The sequence below is a fragment of the Pongo abelii genome, chromosome 7, assembly GCF_028885655.2.
Source record: "Pongo abelii isolate AG06213 chromosome 7, NHGRI_mPonAbe1-v2.0_pri, whole genome shotgun sequence".
Taxonomy (NCBI): domain Eukaryota; kingdom Metazoa; phylum Chordata; class Mammalia; order Primates; family Hominidae; genus Pongo; species Pongo abelii.
Genome location: NC_071992.2, coordinates 100495591 through 100507719, shown reverse-complemented (window position 1 = coordinate 100507719; position 12129 = coordinate 100495591).

The following is a 12129-nucleotide window of genomic DNA, read 5'->3' as shown; positions in this document are numbered from 1 at the left end:
GATTCCTATTACTACATCATTGTTAACACTTACTATTGCCTTTTATTTCTTTATTTATTTTCATTTTGTTTTATATAATTTTTTTGAGACAGAGTCTCACTCTGTCGTCCAGGCTGGAGTGCAGTAGCGCAATCTTGGCTCACTGCAACCTCCACCTCCCAGGTTCAAGCAATTATCGTGCCTCAGCCTCCCGAGTAGCTGGAACTATAGGTGTGCATCACCACGCCCAGCTAATTTTTGTGTTTTTAGTAGAGAGGGGGTTTCATCATGTTGGCCAGGCTGATCTGGAACTCCTGACCTCAAGTGATCTGCCTGCCTCAACCTCCCAAAGTGCTAAGATTACAGGTGTGAGCCACCACACCCAGATTTTTTTATATGGTGTCAGGAAGGGGTACAGTTTCACTCTTCTGCATATGGCTAACTAGTTATCCCAGCACCATTTATTGAATAGGGAGTCCTTTCCCCATTGCTTGTTTCTGTTAACTTTGTCAAAGATCAGATGGTTGTAGGTGTGCAGAATTATTTCTGGGCTCTATATTCTGTTCCATTGGCCTATATGTCTGTTTTTATACAAGTATTATGCTGTTTTGGTTACTGTAGCTTTGTAGTATAGTTTGAAGTCAGGTAATGTGATGCCTCCAGTTTTGTTATTTTTGCTTCGGATTGCCTTGGATATTTGGGCTCTTGGTTCCATATGAATTTTAAAATAGCCTTTTTAAATTCTGTGAAGAATACATTGGTAGTTTAATAGGAATAACATTGAATCTATAAATTGCTTTGGGCAGTATAACCGTTTTGACAATATTGATTCTTCCCATCCATGTACATGGAATGTTTTTTCATTTGTTTGTGTCATCTCTGATTTCTGAGAAGAGTGTTTTGTAATTCTCATTATAGAGATGTTTCACCTCCCTGATTAGCTGTATTCCTAGGCAGTTCATTCTTTTTGTGGCCATTGTGAATGGGATTGCATTCTTAATTTGGCTCTCAGCTTGGATGTTGTTGGTATATAGCAGTGCTACTGATTTTTGTACATTAATTTTGTATCCTGAAACTTTGGTGAAGTATCAGATTAAGAAGCTTTTGGGCAGAGCCTATAGGGTTTTCTAGGTAAAGAATCATATCATCTTCAAACAGGGATAGTTTGACTTCCTCCATTCCTATTTGGATGCCCTTTATTTCTTTCTCTTGTTTGATTGCTGTGGCTAGCACTTCCAGTACTATGTTGAATAGAAGTGGTGAGAGAGGGTGATCTTGTTTTGTTCCAATTTTCAAGTGGAATGTTTCCAGGTTTTGCCCACTCAATATGATGTTGGCTGTGGCTTTGTTGTAGATGGCTCTCATTATTTTGAAGTACGTTCCTTCAATGTCTAGTTTGTTGAGGGCTTTTACTGATGGGAAGTTGAATTTTATCGAATCTGGGTGCTCCTGTGTTGTGGGCAAATATATTTCGGATTGTTAGGTTTTATTGAACTGAACCGTACACCATCATGTATCATCACTGTCCTTTTTGATCTTTGCTGGTTTGAAGTCTGTTTTGTCTGAAATTATGATAGCAACACTTGCTTCTTTTCTGTTTTCCATTTGCTTGGTAGATTTTTTTCTGTCCTTTTGTGAGCCTATGGGTGTCATTGCATGTAAGATGGGGGTCTTGAAGATAGCATACCGATGGGTCTTTCTTCTTTATCCAACTTGCCACTCTGTGCCTTTTTTAAAAAATTATTATTATACTTTAAGTTCTAGGGTACATGTGCACAATGTGCAGGTTTGTTACATAGGTATACATGTGCCATGTTAGTTTGCTGCAACCATCAACTTGTCACTTACATTAGGTATTTCTCCTAATGCTATCCCTCTCCCAGCCCCCCACTCCCCAACAGGCCCTGGTGTGTGATGTTCCCTGGCCTGTGTCCATGTGTTCTCATTGCTCAACTCCCACCTGTGAGTGAGAACATGTGGTGTCTGGTTTTCTGTTATTGTGATAGTTTGCTGAGAATGATGGTTTCCAGCTTCATCCATGTCCCTGCAAACGACATGAACTCATCCTTTGTTATGGCTGCATAGTATTCCATGGTGTATATGTGCTACATTTTCTTAATGCAGTCTATCATTGATGGACATTTGGGTTGGTTCCAAGTCTTTGCTATTGTGAATAGTGCTGTAATAAACATACGTGTGCATGTGTCTTTATCATAGAAGGATTTATACTCCTTTGGGTATATAGCCAGTAATGGGATTGCTGGGTCAAATGGTATTTCTAGTTCTAGATCCTTGAGGACTCACCACACTGTCTTCCACAATGGTTGAACTCATTTACACTCCCACCAACAGTGTAAAAGCATGCCTATTTCTCCACATCCTCTCCAGCATCTGTTGTTTCCTGACTTTTTAATGATCACCATTGTAACTGCCATGAGATGGTATCTCATTGTGGTTTTGATTTGCATTTCTTTAATGACCAGTGAAGATGAGTATTTTTTCATGTTTATTGGCTGCATAAATGTCCTCTTTTGAGAAGTGTCTGTTCATATCCTTTGCCCACTTTTTGATGGGGTTGTTTTTTTCTTGTAAATTTGTCTAAGTTCTTTGTAGATCCTGGATATGAGCCCTTTGTCAGATGGGTAGATTCCAAAGATTTTCTCCAATTCTGTAGGCTGCTTGTTCATTCTGATGATAATTTCTTTTGCTGTGCAGAAGCTCTTTAGTTTAATTAGATCCCATTTGTCAATTTTGGCTTTTGTTGCCATTGCTATTGGTGTTTTAGTCATGAAGTCTTTGCCCATGCGTATGTCCTGAATGGTATTGTCTAGGTTTTCTTCTAGGGTTTTTATGGTGTTAGGTCTTACATTTAAGTCTTCACTCCATCTTGAGTTAATTTTTGTACATGGTGTAAGGAAGAGATGCAGTTTCAGCTTTCTACATATGGCTAGCCAGTTTTCCCAGCACTATTTATTAAATAGGGAATCCTTTCCCCATTTCTGGTTTTTGTCAGGTTTGTCAAAGATCAAATAGTTGTAGATGTGTGGTGTTATTTCTGAGGCCTCTGTTCTGTTCCATTGGTCCATATATCTGTTTTGGTACCAGTACCATGCTGTTTTGGTTCCTGTAGCCTTGTAGTATAGTTTGAAGTCAGGTAGCTTGATGCCTCCAGCTTTGTTCTTTTTGCTTAGGATTGCCTTGGCAATGTGGGCTCTTTTTTGGTTCCATATGAACTTTAGCTTTTCCCAATTCTGTGAAGAAAGTCATTGGTAGCTTGATGGCGATAGCATTCAATCTATAAATTACCTTGTGCAGTATGGCCATTTTCACAATATTGATTCTTCCTTTCCATGAGCATGGAATGTTCTTCCATTTGTTTGTGTCCTCTTTTATTTTGTTGAGCAGTGGCTTATAGTTCTCCTTGAAGAGGTCCTTCACATCCCTTGTAAGTTGTATTCCTAGGTATTTTATTCTCTTAGTGGCAATCTTGAGTGGGAATTCACTCATGATTTGGTGCTCTGTTTGTCTGTTACTGGTGTATAGGAATGCTTGTGATTTTTGCACATTGACTTTGTATCCTGAGACTTTGCATCCTGAGACTTTGCTGAAGTTGCTTATCAGCTTAAGGAGATTTTGGGCTGAGACAATGGGGTTTTATAAATACATAATCATGTCATCTGCAAACAGAGACCATTTGACTTCCTCTTTTCCTAATTGAATACCCTTTATTTCTTTCTCTTGCCTGATTGCCCTGGCCAGAAGTTCCAACACTATGTGGAATGCGAGTGGTGAGAGAGGGCATCCTTGTCTTGTGCTGGTTTTCAAAGGGAATGCTTCCAGTTTTTCCCCATTCAGTATGATATTGGCTGTGGGTTTGTCATAAATAGCTTATTTTGAGACATGTTCCATCGATACCTAATTTATTGAGAGTTTTTAGCATGAAGGGCTGTTGAATTTTGTCAAAGGCCTTTTCTGCATCTATTGAGATAATCATGTGGTTTTTGTTGTTGGTTCTGTTTATGTGATGGATTATGTTTATTGATTTGCGTATGTTGAAGCAGTCTTGCATATCCCATGGATGAAGCCAACTTGATTGTGGTGGATAAGCTTTTTGATGTGCTGCTGGATTCAGTTTGCCAGTATTTTATTGGGGATTTTCACATGGATGTTCATCAGGGATATTGGCCTAAAATTCTCTTTTTTTGTTGTGTCTCTACCAGGCTTTGGTATCAGGATGATTCTAGCCTCATAAAATGTGTTAGGGACGATTCCCTCTTTTAATAGAGATTGAAATTGTTTCAGAAGGAATGGTACCAGCTCCTCTTTGTACCTTTGGTAGAATTTGGCTGTAAATCCATCTGGTCCTGGACTTTTTTTTGGTTGGTAGGCTAGTAATTATTGCCTTACTTTCAGAACTTGTTATTGGTCTATTCAGAGATTCAATTTCTTCCTGATTAGGCTTGGGAGGGAGTATGTGTCCAGGAATTTATCCATTTCTTCTAGATTTTCTAGTTTATTTGTGTAGAGGTGTTTATACTATATTCTCTGATGGTAGTTTGTATTTCTGTGGGATCAGTGGTGATATCCCCTTTATTTTTTATTGTGTCTATTTGATTCTTCTCTCTTTTCTTCTTTATTAGTCTTGCTAGCAGTCTATTTTGTTGATCTTTTAAAAAAATCAGCTCCTGGATTCATTGATTTTTTGAAGGTTTTTTTGTGTCTCTAACTCCGTCAGTTCTGCTCTGATCTTAGTTATTTCTTGCCTTCTGCTAGCTTTTGAATGTGTTTGCTCTCGCTTCTCTAGTTCTTTTAATTGTGATATTAGGGTGTTGATTTTAGATCTTTCTTGCTTTCTCTTGTGGGCATTTAGTGCTATAAATTTCCCTCTACAAACTGCTTTAAATGTGTCTCAGAGATTCTGGTACGTTGTGTCTTTGTTCTCGTTGGTTTCAAAGAACATCTTTACTTCTGCCTTCATTTCATTGTTTACCCAGTAGACATTCAGGAGCAGGTTGTTCAGTTTCCATATAGTTGTGCAGTTTTGAGGAGTTTATTAATCCTGAGTTCTAATTTGATTGTGTGTCCGAAATTGGTGGGTTTTTGGTCTCATTGACTTCAAGAATGAAGCCGAGGACCCTCACGGTGAGTGTTACAGTTCTTAAAGGTGGTCTGTCCGGAGTTTGTTCCTTCTGATGTTTGGACGTGTTCAGAGTTTCTTCCTTCTGGTGGGTTCATGGTTTTGCTGGCTTCAGGAGTGAAGCTGCAGACCTTCGCGGTGAGTGTTACAGCTCTTAAGGTGGCGCATCTGGAGTTGTTTGTTCCTCCCGTCCGGAGTTGTTCATTCCTCCCAGTGGGTTCATGGTCTCGCTGGCCTCAGGAGTGAAGCTGCAGACCTTCGCAGTGAGTGTTATAACTCATAAAGACAGTGCAGACTCAAAGAGTGAGCAGCTGCAAGATTTATTGCAAACAGTGAAAGAACAAAGCTTCCACAGTGTGGAAGGGGACCCGAGCGGGTTGCTGCTGCTGGCTTGGGCAGCCTTTTTATTCCCTTATCTGACCCCACCCACATCCTGATGATTGGCCCATTTTACAGAGAGCTGATTGGTCTATTTTACAGACAGCTGATTGGTCCGTTTTAAAGAGAGCTGATTAGTCCGTTTTGACAGGGTGCTGATTGGTGCATTTACAATCCCTGAGCTAGACGCAGAGTGCTGATTGGTGTATTTACAATCCTCTAGCTAGACGTAAAAGTTCTCCAAGTCCCCACTAGATTAACTAGACACAGAGCACTGATTGGTTCATTTACAAACCTTGAGCTAGACACAGGGTGCTGATTGGTGCATTTACAAACCATGAGCTAGACACAGGGTGCTGATTGGTGCATTTACAATCCTTTAGCTATACCTAAAGATTCTCCAAGTCCCCACCAGATTAGCTAGATACAGAGTGCTGATTGGTGCATCCACAAACCCCAAGCTAGACACAGAGTGCTTATTAGGGCATATACAATCCTCCAGCTAAACATAAAAGTTCTCCAAGTCCCCACCTGACTCAGGAGCCCAGCTGGCTTCACCTCGTGGATCCCACACAGGGGCCATGGGCGGAGCTGCCCGCCAGTCCCGCACCACGCACCCGCACCCCTCAGCCCTTGGGTGGTCGATGGGACCGGGGGCCACGGAGCAGGGGCTGCCGGAGCCCGCTGGGGAGGCTTGGGCAGCATGGGAGCCCATGGCGGGTGGGGGAGGGTCGGGCATGGCGGGCTGCAGGTCCTGAGCCCTGCCCCATGGGGAGGCGACTGAGACCCAGCGAGAATTCAAGAGCAGTGCGGGCGGGCTGGCAGTGCTGGGGAGCTGGTGCACCCTCCACAGCTGCTGGCGGTGCCGGCCAGCCACTCTGAGTGAGGGGCCCGCTGAGCCCACGCCCACCCAGAACTTGCACTGGCCCGCAAGTGCCACGTGCAGCCCCGGTTCCCACCCGCACCTCTCCCTCCACACCTGCCCATAAGCAGAGGGAGCCAGCTCTGGCCTCGGCCAGCCCAGAGAGGGGTCCCCACAGTGCAGTGGTGGGCTGAAGCGTTCCTCCAGCATAGCCAGAGTGGATGCCAAGGCCAAGGAGGTGCCGAGAGCAAGTGAGGGCTGCTAGCATGTTGTCACCTGTCAATTGCAGTGTTGTCTGAGAGACAGTTTGTTGTGATTTCTGTTCTTTTACATTTGCTGAGGAATGTTTTACTACCAATTATGTGGTCAATTTTGGAATAAGTGCAGTGTGGTGCTGAGAAGAATGTATATTCTGTTGATTTGGGTTGTAGAGTTCTGTTGATGTCTATTAGGTCCGGTTGATGCAGAGCTGAGTTCAAGTCCTGGATATCCTTGTTAATCTTCTATCTCATTGATATGTCTAATATTGACCGTGGGGTGTTAAAGTCTGCCATTATTATCGTGTGGAAGTCTAAGTCTCTCTGTATGTCTCTAAGGACTTGATCTGGGTGCTCCTGTATTGGATGCATATATATTTATGATAGCTCTTCTTGGTGAATTGATCCTTTACCATTATGTAGTGGCCTTCTTTGTATCTTTTGATCTTTGTTGGTTTTAAGTCTGTTTTATCAGAGACTAGGATTGCAACCCCTGCTTTTTTTTTGCTTTCCATTTGCTTGGTAGATCTTCCTCCATCCCTTTATTTTGAGCCTATGTGCATCTTTGCACGTGAGATGGGTCTCCTGAATACAGCACACCCATGGGTCTGGACTCTTTATCCAATTTGCCAGTCTGTGTCTTTTAATTGGGGCATTTAGCCCATTTACATTTAAGGTTAATATTGTTATGTTTGAATTTGATCCTGTTATTATGATGTTAGCTGGTTATTTTGCCCATTAATTGATGCACTTTCTTCATGGCATCAATGGTCTTTACCATTTGGCATGTTTTTGCAGTGGCTGGTACCAGTTGTTCCTTTCCATGTTTAGTGCTTCCCTCAGGAGCTCTCGTAAGGCAGGTCTGGTGGTGACAAAATCTTTCAGCATTTGCTTGTCTGTAAAGCATTTTATTTCTCCTTCACTTATGAATCTTAGTTTGGCTGGATATAAGATTCTGAGTTGAAAATTCTTTTCTTTAAGAATGTTGAATATTGGCCCCCACTCTCTTCTGGCTTGTAGGGTTTCTGCTGAGAGATCTGCTATTAGTCTGATGGGCTTCCCTTTGTGGGTAACCTGACCTTTCTCTCTGGCTGCCCTTAACATTTTTTCCTTCATTTCAACCTTGGTGAATCTGAAAATTATGTGTCTTGGGGTTGCTCTTCTCAAGGAGTATCTTTGTGGTGTTCTCTGTATTTCCCAAATTTGAATGTTGGCCTGCCTTGCTAGATTAGGGAAATTCTCCTGGATAGTATCCTGAAGAGTGTTTTCCAGCTTGGTTCCATTCTCCCCGTCACTTTCAGGTACACCATTCAAACGTAGGTTTGGTCTTTTCACATAGTCCCATATTTCTTGGAGGGTTTGTTCATTTCTTTTCATTCTTTTTTCTCTGAACTTCTCTTCTCACTTTATTTCATTAATTTGATCTTCAATCACTGATATCCTTTCTTCCACTTGATCGAATTGGCTATTGAAGCTTGTGCATGCATCACAAAGTTCTCGTGTCGTGGTTTTCAGCTCCATCAGTTCATTTAAGGTCTTCTCTACACTGTTTATTCTAGTTAGCCATTCATCTAACCTTTTTTCAAGGTTTTTAGCTTCCTTGTGATGGGTTAGAACATGCTCTTTTAGCTCTGAGAAGTTTGTTATTACCAACCTTCTGAAGCCTACTTCTGTCAACTTGTCAAACTCATTCTGTGTCCAGTTTTGTTCCCTTGCTGGCGAGGAGCTGCGATCCTTTGGAGGAGAAGAGGTACTCTGTTTTTTGGAATTTTCAGCTTCTCTGCTCTGGTTTCTCCCCATCTTTGTGGTTTTATCTACCTTTGGTCTTTGATGTTGGTGACCTATAGATGGGGTTTTGGTGTGGATGTCCTTCTTGTTGGATGTTGATGCTATTCCTTTCTGTTTGTTAGTTTTCCTTCTACCAGTCAGACCCCTTAGCTGCAGGTCTGTTGGAGTTTGCTGGAGGTCCACTCCAACCCTGTTTGCCTGGGTATCACCAGCAGAGGCTGCAGAACAGCAAATATTGCTGCCTGATCCTTCCTCTGGAAGCTTCATCCCAGAGGGGCACCCGCCTGTTTGACGTGTCTGTCAGTCCCTACTGGGAGGTGATTCCCAGTCAGGCTACACGGGGGTCAGGGACCCACTTGAGGAGGCAGACTGTCCATTCTTGGAGCTCGAACGCCGTGCTGAGAGAACCACTGCTCTCATCAGAGCTGTCAGACAGGGACGTTTAAGTCTGTGGAAGCTGTCTACTGCCTTTTGTTCTACTATGCCCTGGCCCCTACTCTGTGCCTTTTAATTGGGGGCATTTAGCTATTTACATTCAGTTTGTATTTACATGCATGGATTTGTTCCTGTCATCATCTTGTTACCTGACTATTATACAGACTTGTTTGTGTGGTTGCTTTAGAGTGTCACTGGTCTATGCACTTCAGTGTGTTTTTGTGGTGGCTAGTTAATGGTCTTTCCTAACATTGTTTAGTACTCCCTTCAGGACTGCTTGTAATGCAGATCTGGTGGTAACACAGTCACTTAGCACTTGCTTGTCTGAAAAGAATCTTATTTCTCCTTTGCTTATGAAACTTAGTTTTGTTGGAAATGAAAGTCTTGCTGGAAATTGTTTTCTTTATGAATGCTGAATATAGGCCCCCATTCTCTTCTGGCTTGCAGAATTTTTGTTGAAAGGTCTGCTGTTAGCCTGATGGGGTTTCCCCTGAGCTGCCTCTTTTTTCTTTCATTTTGTCCTTGGAGAATCTGATGACTTATGTGTATTAGGGATGGTCTTGTTTAGTATTTTGCAGGGGATCTCTGCATTTCCTGAATTTGAATGCTGGCTTCTCTAGCAAGGCTGGTGAAATTTTCATGGATATGCTGAAATATGTTTTCCAAGTTGCTTGCTTTCTCTGTCTTTCAGGGATGCCAGTGAGTCACAGATTCGGTTTTGTTACATAATCCCATATTTCTTAGAGGTTTTGTTCATTCTTCATTGGTTTTCTTCCTTTTGTCTGACTGAGCTATTTTGGAGAGCAGGCCTTTGAGCTTTGAATTCTTTCCTCAGCTTGGTTGATTCTGCTATTAATATATGCAGTTGCATTCTGAAATTCTTGAAGTAAGTTTTTTGGTTCTATCAGCTCAGTTAGGTTCTGTCTCAGAATGGTGATTTTGGCTTTTATTTCCTATATCGTTTTATTGTAGTCCTTAGAATGCTTGATTGGATTTCAACTCTCTCTTGAATGTTGATGATCTTCGGTCCAATCCATGCTCTAATCTCTATTTCTGTCATTTCAGCCATTTCAGCTCTGTTAAGAACCATTGTTGGGGAACTAGTGCCGTTGTTTGGAGGGAAGACATTTTGGGTTTTTGAGTTGCCATAGTTCTTGGTTCTTTCTCATCTGTGTGGGCTGGTGTTCCTTCAATCTTTGAAATTCTTGTCCTTTGGATGGGGCTTTTTTGTTTGTTTTGCTTTTATCTTCTTTGATATCCTTGGGGGTGGGGGTCTGATTGTGGTATAAGGTGGGTTCAGCCAACTAGCTTTGTTTCTGGTAGATTTTTTGGGAGGTCAGGACTCAGCTGAGTATTCCTGGGCTGCATGCTCTTCTAAGTCTGAGGGGCTGGTATTGGGCCCCTGACTTTGTTCTCTGGCCCTTTGAGTTTGTGAACTCACTGTGCTGGAAGTACCAAGGTGTTCCCAGACCGCTGGCCACAACACTCTTTAGGGTGGTTTCAGCCAAAGCACTTTATCAAGTGGTGGCAGTGGGATCCATGCTTGTTAGTTCATGCCAGTGGCAGTGGCAGCACAGCAGAGTGTATAGTTGTTGGCTGTGGTGGGGTGCTGACCAGCTGGGGCTGCTGGCCTCCATGTGGGTGTTGGAAGTGGTGGCAGCCTTAAATTTTTTTTTTTTTTTTGAGACGGAGTCTCGCTCTGTCACCCAGGCTGGAGTGCAGTGGTGGGATCTCAGCTCACTGCAACCTCCGCCTCCCCAGTTCAAGCTATTCTCCTGCCTCAGCCTCTTGAGTAGCTGGGATTACAGGCATGCACCACCACACCCGGCTACTTTTTGTATTTTTAGTAGAAACGGGGTTTCACCATGTTGGTCAGGCTGGTCTCAAACTCCTGACCTCGTGATCCGCCTGCTTGAGCCTCCCAAAGTGTTAGAATTACAGGCATGAGCCTCTGCCCCCAGCCAGCCTTAAACAATTTTTAAATTTCTTTTTTGACTTCTTACTTGACCCATTGCTTATTTAGAAGTGTTTTAAAATTTTCACATATTTGTAAATTTCCCAGTTTTTGTTGTTGTTATTCTAGTTTCAGTCCTTTGTGGTCAGAGAACGTGCTTTGTATGACTGCAGTGCTTTAAAATTTACAGAGGTTCACTTCATGGCCTAGCATGTTATCTATCCTGCAGAATGTTCTATGTGCTTTTGAGACAGATGTAACAGTATTCTGCTGTTGAGTAGAATGTTGTATAGATGTCTGCTAGGCTTAGTTGGTTTATAGTGTTGACGTCTTTTATTTTCTCGTTGATCTTCTGCTTAGTTGTTCTATCCATGATTGAAAGTGGAGTACTTGTCTCTATTGTTTAATAACCAAATTCCCCATTAAAGTCTGTTTTTGCTTCATATATATTGGGGCTCTGTTGTTAGGTATCACTGATTATAACTTCCTGATCGATTAACATTTTACCATTATAAAATGTCTTTACCTTATGAGTTGGGAAAAGGGTAATTGGGCTCCTGGTACTCTTGGCCTGCTCTATGCATGGAAGGAAGGAAGAGAGCCCGCTACAGTTTTGTTACATATACCAGGAATTTAGACTTTGTTGTAACCCTTTTGAAAGACACAAGGAATGCTCACGGCCTGCCCAACTGGTGAAATATCGAATTTGACTGTTAGTGGAGAGGAAATCTTACCTTCTTGGCCAGGAGCTCCACCTAGTGTGGAGCTGCCGTCAGGCTGAGCTAAGGGTGAGAGATAATCTTGGTTCAGTGCCACAGGTTTTTGCCGTTCTTAGTGAATTTAAATTTTTCTTGAATAAATGTTTCTTCTTTTGCTGTATACCCTAAGGACAATTTTCAGTGATTTTAAATGGCTGTTTTAAAGTACTTTTCACCAGTTATGGTTGTTCTGGTGGGAAACAGGTCTGCAGAGGTCCTTATTTAGTTATTTCAGAAGTGGAATCTCCAGTGTTCATTTTTAAGCTGTATGATTTTCTTAGTGGCTGTTCTAGTGATGACAATATGCATTTTAATTTAATGCAGCCATCTTTAATACTAATTTCATCTGGTAAACTTTTCTAAAATATAGCTCTATTTTCTTCCCCCAACTTTATGCCATTTTTGTCATGTTACATATTTTATAAATTCAACAATAGTTAGCATTGCTTTGCGTCTTCTAGCTAAAAGAAAAATGCATTTAGTCTTTCATGTAAAAATTTATCCACAAATTTTACTTTTTATAATACTAATTTCTTTCAATGGATTTGAGTCACTTTCTGGTATCATTTCTTTGAAGCCTT